This window comes from Ochotona princeps, chromosome 20 (genome assembly GCF_030435755.1).
Source record: "Ochotona princeps isolate mOchPri1 chromosome 20, mOchPri1.hap1, whole genome shotgun sequence".
Lineage (NCBI taxonomy): Eukaryota > Metazoa > Chordata > Mammalia > Lagomorpha > Ochotonidae > Ochotona > Ochotona princeps.
In genome coordinates this window covers 38096635-38108798 of record NC_080851.1, presented here as the reverse complement: position 1 = coordinate 38108798, position 12164 = coordinate 38096635, and the positions used below count along the sequence as shown (strand labels likewise).

Sequence of the window (12164 nt, the reverse complement as noted above, 5' to 3'; positions counted from 1 at the left end):
GTGTGGCTGCCTGATCAAACACACAAGCATGAGACTTGTTCTCTGGGTTTACATCTGCCTCCACCTGGGTTTACATCTGCCTCCACCTGCTCTCTGACTCTAGGACAATTACCTCAGCATTCTTCTAGCCTGATGGCTCATCCAAAACAAGGAAAAAATGCTTAATACAAAGAACTGGAAACAGATCCAATGATATGCTGTAACTATGGTATGCCTGTCTCTATCCAAAATTTCCTCTGATGAGGTACTAGAAGGGATGAAATGACTCAGATATTTGAAGATGCAGACTTTGGGATGTGAGTAGCAGTGGAAGAGGTCATCAATTCAGAGAAAACTGGTGACTTCTAAGCAAAGAAAGAGAGATCAGAACCATCACCCACACACTCCCTCTTCTTCGCATGTCATTTTCTGTCTCTCCTATATTCTCATAGTAGGAGGACCATCGCCAGATGTGAGCACTTCAACCTTAGACCATTATCACCAGCCCAAATAAGCCTCCTTTATTTATAACTTACCAAGTCTATGCAATTGAGTTACTAGCAGCAGAAGATGAACTAAGGCTGTTGGCGGAGGTCAATCGTCCTGATTAAGGCTGTCTATCCATCCCAGGCACATAGTATTTCCACAGGGAGTCCATGGAGTCAGTGGTATCCAGGAAATGCTACCTTGGGCAGGAGTAGATGGGCTTTATCCAAAGTGCCTGGAAGGTAGCATAGAGAAGGCCCACTTTATGAATAGTTCTCAGCATGCAGAAGGCACAGGTTAGAACACTCAGCATACAGCCTGCACGTTGCAGAATACCCTGCATACAGGAAACTTCCTGGAAAGCATCTGACACAGCATAGATGTGCTTCATCCAGTGGATGAGGACTTTATGGAGAGTTCTCCACACACGGTAGGTCTTGCTCTGCAGTCTTTTGCATAGGGTATAGAATGGGCACATGAAAAGCAACTTAGAGTAGCAGCAGTCCCCCCTTTATTCTTCTCCCCATTTTGTGCTCCCTATTCTATGCACTCCACCTCTGCTCCCCTTTGAAGCCCTCACCCAGGACCCCACTTTCCAGATGGGAACATTGAGCCCTGGGAATACTGCTCATGCTTAGAGCAAGACAGGTTTGAAAGACAATACCGTGTACAGCCCCTGCCTTTGATCCTATATGTGCACAACTACTCCTAGCATTGCACTTGAAGCCTCCTTCCCTCCCTCCCTCTGCTGACCATTAATCTTTACGCTGGGCCACCATCCAAGTGTGCTCTTCCAACTGGAAGATTTTATCTCCAGAATCCAACCCCCAAGTAAGCCCTGCAAGTCTGGATGCTTTGTTCCTGTTCCTAGAAGCCTGGTCTCCAGACAAACCCTGAGCAGCACTTGAACTCCTGCCAGGCGGGGGGTGTGGAGGAGGAGGGAAGGACCAGAGTTCCTGTCTCTGAGCCTCTGTGTTCCTCACATGCTCCCAGCCCACACTTGCTGTGGAGCCTGGGAGATGTTCTAAGACCAGATTCAATTCGGTCTTGCCACTTGGCACCTGACCTCATGTTCATGCTTTTTCCTCTTGTTCCATAGCTGTAGAGAGCTGGATTACTTGTGAACATGTTGCCCAAAAACCACTTTTGTACCCAGTTCCTCTGCCAAAGATCCATATCCTGAATTGGTATCTCTGCTTTCAGCTGCCAGTCACCCAGGCAAAGAGGCCTGTAGGGATTAAGTCTATCTCCATCTACTTCTGTCTCCCACTGCTTGCACTCTATCTCATCTTCTGAAACTTACTGGGTCTCCCTTCTTAGTCTAATCTATCTGTTAGTGAGTGTCTGTGCACTCTCCCTGCCCTGGTCCAAGCTCTCTCTTTCCCTGCCCTGCTCCACTGCCCCTCAGTTCTCCAGTCCTGCCAGATGCTGCAGCTAAGCCTGTTCCGGATGAGCCTGGGGCTGTCGGTAGCTTTCCCATATTTGCTCATGCTGCTGCTGTTGGCTACCTTCTGGCTCCTGGCCCATTTTTCATCCGCACCTACACTTTCTATGAAACTTTCAGCACCACCAATGTTTTCCACAAGTCCTGAAACAGAACTGGTTCTTGGCTCATCCGGACTAGGTGAGTGTGGCACTAGTTTGGAGCTGGGTATCTACAAAAGCCACAAGACTGAGGGAGCTGGAAGCAGGGAGAACTGGGACCTGGAACACCAGGGAAGGGAGGCAGGCTACTTAGCTACTCTTCGCCTTGTCCTCTTGCCCTATGCTTCTCTGAATCCCATGTGTAGTCCCATTGGCTAGTGTCTCCAGTATAATGCTACATCACGGCCAAACATGTTTTTTAATTCATTTAAATTTTTATTTTGCTCTCATCATACAGAGCTTCTATTTTTTATGCAACTTTAAAAAAATGCTAACACAAATTTGGTAACTTTTACTGGAGGGATAAATTTTATTTCAGATACAATACTTTCCTTTCAATGGACACATAGTAATTAGGAGTGTCTGTGATGTTCAGGGTGACATATCAGGACATGTAGCCATGTATGAACATCGTACTTAATGAAAGGACAAATGCCATACATTCTCTCTGATATAAGGCAATCTGATGCAAAATGCAAGGTTAATAGATAGACATGTAAACATGTATATATGCATATACATCTAGAGGAGTTGCATAACGGAGACTATCACATCGAAAGATGAAGATATATTGCACTATGCCTCTCTACTCCTAAATAAAAGATGGATTCCTAATTAAACCGTTAAATATATGTTGATAACAGGGTGCCAGACTTTCTACAATCACCTATACCTACAATGTCATGATACACTTCAATAGAATAATGGACTTGTAACTGCTGCTGAAGGACTGTACTACTGCTATAATATAGGGGAAAGCAGTAGGGGAGAGGGGTGATGGGGAGGGAGGAAGGGGAAATCCCTGAATCTATGAAATTGTGTCATGAAAAATAAAAATTTTAAAACACATTCTTACTTAATTTATTGATTTTATGATAATTAAAATATCTTATTGGACTGGAAAGAACGCTACATAGGCTTGCAAGGATAGGGATCTATGGAATAAATCCCAGAAAAGCTGGAAAACAAGGACAAACCCCCCAAGAAAAACTGGATGCCCCCAGGACCTCGGATACACAAAGAGAGCAGCCACAAGAGTCATAACAAGTTCTAGAAGGAGTGTGAGTAAGATTGCCCCAGGAGGAATGGAATAAAGGCAAATGGGCAAATGCTGGTGAGCCTCTCAGTGCACTCCGCACCTCGGTGGCCAATCCAGCAGGCTCAGCGAACTACCTGCACTTCTCATCTCAGGGATTCCAGCACAGGGTGAGGGTGGGAAGACACACAGGGTGATCCCAAAGCCCAGCCAGGAGCCCTACTCCCCAGCAGTTCCCCAGTTTCTGAGCAGGAACCAGGTCCTGTATGGGTCCCTGACAGCTCTGAGCCCTGGCAAAGAAGAAAAGGAACCATTGTATGGCAAGAAACGTGTCATGCTAAAATTAAGCACCCTCAGCAGAACAGAAAGAAGCAAGGCTTCCTCAATTCCATTTGTGTATATGTCTCTGCTCCAGTAACCTTTGACATGATGTTTTCTTAGCACGGGTCCTGAGTGTGCCCTCGTCAGCATGTTCGCAGCACAGTCTACTCTGCTCCATTTATGACTTGCCTTTGGCCAAGCTCATTTCCAAAGTTTACTAATGGCTCCCATCTTGGCTGTCTCTAGGAGCGTTCCACTTGATCCTGTTGCTTTTACAGCAATTCCTTGGACAAACTTTTTCCCCTCACTACTTACCTTATTTGTAGGGGTATGATGAAGACCAGTTAGAAGAGCCCAGATGCCTACAGGGTTCCTTTGGTATCTAGTCTTGGCACCAACCCATAATTCTAAACAATAGGCAAGTCATCGTGAAAGTACCCCAAGATTTTTCCCAAGACCAGAGAATTCTCTACCAAAGCATGGTCATACATTCCAACCTGACAGCATTAACATCCATCTGTAGGCCTTACAATCACAACAAACCAATGAAGACATCCTGTAGCTCAGATAACAAACCCAGCAATGTGTTGGCACCATCGCTAACAGCAGCTAACAGAGACACCAGGGGCAGATCTGGGCAGACACAATGCCACTGGTATCAAAAGCATGTTAGTCTGTGCAGTGTAAGCCTCTCATAACCACAGCAGCCAGCAGATTTCTCCGCAAGCTGCTGGCTGCTGTGGGCACTGCCCTAGTGTCTGGTACAAATCCAGTGCCCAGCAACAGCCAGGCAGAGAGAGCAGAGGAGCAGGCAAAATGCATGTGCAAGGGGTGATGCCAAAAATCCTCTTCCTTGCCTCTTCTCTCCTCTCGTGGCCCCCTGCTAGTTCCACTGAGTATTCTTCATCTGCCTTCCCACCCTGCACTACCACTCAAGACTAATTCGTGGGTATGCCCTCACTTCTTTGGATTGTAATTTACTGTGGCCCCCTGTCTTCCCAAATGACCACAGTGGCCAGGGTTGGGCCAGGCTGAAGCCAGAAGACAGGCACTTCTGGGTTTCCCACATGTGTGCAGGGACCCAAGCATTTGGGCCATCTTGTGCTGCTTTCCAAGGCTCTTCATCAGGGAGCCGGATCAGGAGTGGAGCAGCTGGGTTTTGAAAGGCACTCATGTAGGATGCACGAACCACAGGATGGCAGCTTTACTCTACACCACAGTGTGCCCTACTTGGCAAAAGGAGCAGACCTCCACAATACATCTCCATTTTTTTTCAGGAAAATGGTTGGTAAGACTATTTATAGGTAATATTTATAGGTAGATTTACCATTATAAAAATAAATGACACTGGGCCCGGCACTGTGGCCTAGCAGTCTAAGTCCTTGCCTTGAACATGCTGGGATCCCATATGGGCACCGGTTCTAATCCCGGCAGCTCCACTTCCCATCCAGCTCCCTGCTTGTGACCTGGGAAAGCAGTCGAGGATGGCCCAAAGCCCTTGGGGTCCTGCACCCGTGTGGGAGACCTGGAGGAAGCTTCTAGCTTAATAAATCTTAGAAAAATGACATTAATTTCCAGTTTGTGAACCAATGTACATAAAACATGGTGGTTAGCACTGCTAAGCTTATGACAAGGGAGGAGGCAAAATCGAAAAGACATCAATAATTCTTTTTTTATATAAAGGTTTATTTGTTTTCATTGGTAAGACAGACTTAGAGAGAAAAGGAGAGACAGACAGAAAGATCTTCCATCCACTGGTTCACTTCCCAAGTGGCCACAGTGGCCGGAGCTGAGCCGATCCAAAGACAAGGCCAGGAGCTTCTTCTGGGTCTCCAACAAGGGTGCAGGGTCCCAAGGCTTTGGGCCGTGTTTGACTGTCTTTGCAGGCCACAAGCAGGGAGTTGAATGGACACTGGAGCAGCTGTGATACGAATAAGTGCCCACGTGGCATCCCGACGCATGCACTGTGAGGACTTTAGCCACCAGGCTACATCAGAGGGCTCAGAAACTCTTCTGTGATGAGTCAGAAAACAGCTTGTGAGGAAAAACACTAACATTGGCATGATAAGTAGATGTAGAAAATCAAAGCCTTAACTGAGAAGCTTCTGCTGGAGATACAATGTGGGTGGGAAAATTCAAGCCAAAATCTGTGAATTGCTGGAAGCTCACCACCAACAGCTCAATAATGAAAAAACTCTGAAAGGGGATATTTTGTTGTTGCTGCTGTTTTAGTTATGAGCTTGCAATTTTGAATTTTTTAATTTTCATTTTACATAAGAGAGAGACAGACTGGAATGGAAGAGACACATAAGAATAAAGGAAGAGGGCCTGGCGGCGTGGCCTAGCGGCCAAAGTCCTCGCCTTGAACGCCCCGGGATCCCATATGGGCGCCAGTTCTAATCCCGGCAGCTCCACTTCCCATCCAGCTCCCTGCTTATGGCCTGGGAAAGCAGTTGAGGACGGCCCAATGCATTGGGACACTGCACCCGCGTGGGAGACCTGGAAGAGGTTCCAGGTTCCTGGCTTCGGATCGGCGCGCATCGGCCCGTTGCGGCTCACTTGGGGAGTGAATCATCGGACGGAAGATCTTCCTCTCTGTCTCTCCTCCTCTGTGTATATCTGGCTGTAATAAAATGAATAAATCTTTAAAAACAAAAAAAGAATAAAGGAAGAATGTCCTTCCTCTGGTTCATTCCCCAGATCTTGCAGCAGCAAAGGTTAACCAGAGGTGAAGAGTGGAGCTTAGGATTCAGTGTGCATCCTCTATGTGGCCAGTAGGGACTTGTTCTTGAGCCAGCACCTGCAGCCTCCCAGGTGTGCCACAACAGAAAGTCTAATGGCAAGTAGAGGAACTGCGATTCTCACCAGGCACTCTGGTAGGGAGGTGGGCATTTCAATCAGAAATATGACCACTGTGCCAAGGGCCCCCTAAGCAAGAGTGTTCTCCTGTAACCGACATGCTTGCAAGAACTTCACCTCCAGTAACCTTGTCATTTTCCCAGGATGATCGGAGAAAAATGTTCCTGTGATTCCAGCAGGAAGTGGTAGAAAATGAACATTAATTTACCAGTCACACTTCTCTGTTCTCCCTGTAAATCTGCCTTTCCAAAATAAATAAATAAATAAATAAATAAATAAATAAATAAATAATCTTTTTAAGAAGAGAGAGAAACAAAGTTTTTTTTATTTATTCTGTTATGGAAGAGGACTGGAGATTTACAACAAAAACAAAAGCCAACACCATGGACATATGACTCCTACTTAGCTTACCCAATTCTGACTTGGAAAATTACAGTGGAGCAAATGTTATACTCACTGAGTGCCAAACATGTTGCACCCCAGCTAGCTACAGACATTGACAGATCTTTCCTGTAAAGTCTCAAGAAGGGAAGTTGCAATACTGAAGCATTTCTCTTAAAAATAAAATTTTTTTCCTAATGGAAAGTAAAGTCAGAGTGATGACTACGACGATGCAGAAGTGGCCCAGGCAGGCAGCAAGGCCATGGTAGCAGAGGTTCAAGGCGTCTGGATGCTCGATGAGGAGGAGGGCCAAGGAAGGATAACATTCATCTGAAATGAGATCGTTTTGAGATCATTTAGCGTGAAGAGTCAAGGAAAGGAGTTTAAGCAAAGGAAATAACTGTAAATCTCTAACAGAGAATCCTTCTCCAACGGTATGCACTGCTTCTGCCATTGCTTTCACTAAACATAGACAGTGCGTAAGAAATTAAAAATCATAACGTAACACCGTAGAGGACTCTATGGCTTTTAATAATCTTTTTTTTTCAAGGTCAACAGCATGAAAGCCTTTTATTCAGTAATCTGTGCATCTTATACAGAATGTGCATGCTTCACTCTGACTTTTTTAAATATACATTTTAGTGTTATTGCTATCATTTTATGATACAGCTCCATATTCCCTTATCCCCTCCCCAATTCCCTCCCCCCACCTAGTTCCTCTATATCATTACTAACATATAGTTCTTCATACTCAGTCATATGTCCATCATTGCGGGCATGGACAATGGCAGAGAGTCCAGCATCCTATTGTCAAGATATAGTAAACAGTTTCATTGTAAGTCCATCTTTGCCTGGAAACAGAAATGCATACCACACTGCATCCTCACATCTGGATGTTAGTCTCCATTTCACAGCTACTGTACATCCCCTTAAATGAAAAGTCATGATACAAAATCAACAATAGAAAGAAAAATAGAAATTTACAAAAGTTAAATGACATGTTACTAGATATGATAGTCTCCATTTCGAAGCTACTGCACATCCCCTTAAATTCAATTTATATATTGTACTAAAGTGTTATAGACTGAGATCTCCCATTTGTTGATCCAATCCGCAAATGTCTGCAGAAGCCAGAGGTAGGCCAGGCTAGAGTCAGCAGCCAGGAGTCAGGGGTAGGTCAGGCTAGAGTCAGGAGGTGGGGTTTGACTAGGCTAGTGTCAGGAACCAGGCACCAGGCAAAGGTCAGGCTAGGGTCAGGAGCCAAGGGTAGGCCAGCCTAGAGTCAGAAATAAAGGATAGACCAGGGTAGAAACTCCAGGCAGGGATTGGCCAGCTAGAATCAGGAGGCAGGGATTAGCCAGGCTAGTGTTCAAGAGCGAGGGGTCAGGCATAAGCCAGGTTAGAATATGGGGTATAGGTCAGGAGTATGGGGTAGCCCAGTCAAATCAAAAGGCAGGTGTAGTCAAGGCTAGAGTCAGGAAACAGGAGTCATGAGTAGGCCAGGTAAGAGTCAGAAGTCAGGGTAGGACAGACTAGAATCAGAAGTCAGGGGTAGGCCAGGCTAGTGTCAGGTGGCAGCAGTAGGTCAGGGTAGTCAGGAACCAGGGACTCAAGCTGAGTCTCCCTTGAGATAACAGGAATGCAATTCCTCACACTCTAGCCTGCTGTTTCCTATGATGTATGTTAGAAACTTTATCAGAAATGGAGCTCAGATTAGCATCTGGGTTTCTGAGAAGTGTGCCCATGTCCAAAGCCTCATCCTGTCAGCTTCTGTACCAGTATCTGCCCCTTCAGTTATCTTTCTAAACTAAAGACAGAGATAGGGAGGGATGTTTTTGTTTAGCCATGCACTCCTAAAATGGCTGCATCAGGCAAGGGTGAGTAAGGCTTAATCCAGGAGCAAAGAATTCTAGCTTGCTCTCCCACGTGGATTTTTCAGTGACACAATATTTGAATCCTCATGTACTGTTTTTCCAGGATTAGCTGGGTGAGGTGCTTAGTATCCAGCACTCAAGAGTCATCTTTCTGAGCTGAGATGGCAGCCTCAGGAGGAGTGGTTTAAACCACTGTGACACAACACCAACACTCCCCAAAGTATCTTTAGAGTGCCTACCTTACCTATAGACTGCATGAATGGAGTTGAGTTCTCGGGATCCTCGGTTGTTTAGAAAAGGGCCAAAAGCTGGTATTTATCACTTTGTCTTCCGCTGGATGCAGCCTATTGAAAGGATCATATGTTTTATCATTACCGTTTTATTCCACTTCCATGGAGTTTCGAATATTCTTCAGATCACTAGGAGTAGAGTTGCTACGTCACATTCTGGTTTATTATTCAAATGCTATCTGTCTGCTTTATACAGAGACATACGTGATGTGTGCCCATCATGAGCACATGTGTTTCCAATATGTTTTCAGTATCCTGTCAGTGCAGCATGCTGTATATGCATCAGTTTTTACTAGCATTGTGTTAGACTGATGAACGGATTTCACAGAGCAGGAGTAAAGAACAACTGGCCTGTGGGCCATGAAAAGCAAAATCATTTTGTCCGACTCTGATAAGGTAAACGCACACAACTCAACATTCTGTAAGAAGGTAGCTAAATTTTAGCTTGATAATGTTTTGTGGCCCATGAATGATGTAATAATTACTCAAGTGGCTCTTGGCAGAAAAAAAGGTTCCCCATTCCTGTGCAGAGCAACACACACACACACACACACATACACACACACCACACACACACTTTTAAAGCTGATGAAAAATCTGCACAAGGGTGAACATCTATTTGGGTCAATTTTCACATAATCACACTCTGCAGTATTTCTTCAAACTAAGAGTAAATACAGTTCTGGAAACTAGAGTAAATACAGTTCTGGAAACTACAGTTCTGGACCCAGCATCTAGCTGCTGTACTCATGCACTCTCAAGAGATGCCCAAGGCTGATAGACTCCTTTGAGAAAGCAAGGAAGACGATCAAAGACTGAGCATTGTTGGGTTGAAAGAAAAGGAGAAGAGATGCAGGACTGGGGACACGCTGCATTGTTATCCAATCACAGGATCATCATGTGAAATGAAATAAGGCAGGTTAATCCCACATTTTCTCTTTTGTTATGGAAACTGATATACAGAGCCTAAAGGTTGTGTGAATGTCACAATATTTGGCATGTATTTGTATTGTCTTCACCTAGACATATTAATGACAACATACCATTTCTCTAATATTAATTTCACTCTTTTTAAGAAAAAGGAATGTATATTTTTCATGTCTACATATGGAATGAATGTGGCAAAATCTCAAGAATTGCTAAAATTGTAAGAAAAAAATTCTTCAGTTTCTGAAAACTGGAAATATTTCTGCTATTTGATCAAGAAATTCCATCCCTAGGGATTTTCCCAAGAGAAATAAAACATATTTCCCAAATGGTTTTATGTGATGCTTTGCACAAATATTCCTAAGACATAAAATATAGGGACAATATTGTGGCGCGATGGAGCAATTGCCCCTTGTTGCCAGCTACTCTTCCGATGCAGCTCACTGCTAATCCACCTGACAAAGCAGTGGATGGCTATGCAAGTACTTGGACCTCCGCCACTCATGTGGGAGGCCAGGATGGTTTCCAGCCTCCTGGTTTTGACCTGGCCTAGCCTTAGCTGTTGCAGCCAATTGGAGAATGAACTAGCAAATAGATAATCTCTTTACTTCTCTCTCACACTCCTTTTGTTACTGATTTTCAAATAAATATATAAAAACAAACAAAAAAAACCCTCAAGTATCCAGAAAAAGATAAACAAAATCAAGTGTGGTGTGTCTAGAGTGGAGGACTACGCAATATTGAAAATCATTGTTGTATGTATCATGGAAGTAGTTCAAAAATGCTTTACAAGCAAAATGGACTCCAAATCCTATGCAGTGCATGATTTGCTACAGGAAGTAGCAAACCTAGAAAACTAAAGGATTCACATAGGTATGAAAACATAGTTCAGGGCGGGCAGGGAGTCACTCCAAAGCCACACAGTGTATTTGGAGGCTCATGTGTCCATCCATGAGCACAGCATTAAGACCGCCCCCTGTCTCCTCCACACACAACACAGACACAAATCCCATCACACATTTTTATTGTAGTCTATGGTTAATAACAAAAATTATCTGTGAGTTCATTACTTCTATACAGGGGACTTGAGAGATGTCACAAAAATTATTAAATATCCAATATGGATTTTCAGTGGGTTAAATTATTATGGACTATGTAGGAATCTCAGAATATTTCTAGCTTGCTTCCCCAAAATTACATTCTTTGTCAAACATATTATTTGACAAAGAGTGCACGGATAAAAAGTATCTGATATTACGTAACTCAGTTCTAACTTTCTCTGAGAGGATATTTTAAACAAGCACAGTAAAGTACAAATGGATGTCTCAGCTCTGTCACAACTTGTGCATGTAACAGTCTTAATTGGTTCCACGTGGGAGGAAGACATACATCAGTTTCTAGCCAATACGCAAACTTAACCTTGTAAGGTGTAGAGAAGCCAGGGATTAAGATGCAGTGTGGAGCCCAGCACAGTAGCCTAGAGGCAAATGTCCTCACCTTGAATGTGCCCCGGGATCCCATACGGGCACCAGTTCTAACCCTGATAGCCCCACTTCCCATCCAGCTCCATGCTTGTGGCCTGGGAAAGCAATAGAGGATACCCCCAAAGCCTTGAGTTCCTGCACCCTTGTGGGAGACCTGGAAGAGGCTTCGGGCTCCTGGCTTCGAAATGTCTCAGCTCTGGCCATTGCAGCTGCTTTGGGAGGGAATCAATGGACAAAAGATCTTCCTCTCTATATATATGACTTTGCAATAAAAATAAGTAAATCTTTCAAAATAAATAAAAGATGCAGCATGACAGTTAAAGGCTGATGTCATCACCTTGACTGCACCCTGATCCCATGCAGTTGCCAGTTGGTGTCCCAGCTGCTCCACTTCCCTTCTAGCTCCCTGCTTGTGGCCTGGAAGAGCAGTGTAGGATGACCCCAGACCTTGGGACCTACACCCTCATAGGAGACCCAGAGGAAGCTTCAGGCTCTTGGCTTCGGAACAGCTTAGCTGCGGCCATTGCAGCCACTTAGGGAGTGAACCAGTGGACAGACGATCTTTCTCTCTGTCTCTCATTCTGTGTGGAGATCTGACTAATAAAAATAAATAAATCTCTGCAAAAAAAGAAAATTCTGTTAAAAAAATCTCTTCCATCCTAAGATTGAGTGTCATATATGAGCTCACGATATGAACAGAGAACTTATAATTATGATACTATTTATACTGAATTGTGGCTATCACAAACTTCTGAACACATTCAATCATGGCTCTAGGATATTTCCAAGAAAATATCCTAGAAAAAGAAAAGAAAAGAAAAGGGAAAAGAGAGAAAGAAGGAAAAGTTGAGTCTCAGGAAAGAGTGTGTGGGGTCAGTTTCCC

General features: G+C 44.2%; 1 long non-coding RNA gene across 1 annotated transcript in view; it reads right to left on the bottom strand.

Moving 5' to 3' along the window:
* The window catches only part of LOC131482735 (uncharacterized), a 56848-nt gene that overhangs the window by 16503 nt on the left and 28181 nt on the right, over positions 1–12164 (bottom strand). The window contains exon 2 of the long non-coding RNA XR_009247254.1: positions 516–700. This is a non-coding gene — a long non-coding RNA (uncharacterized LOC131482735). The remainder of the gene's footprint in view (positions 1–515; positions 701–12164) is intronic.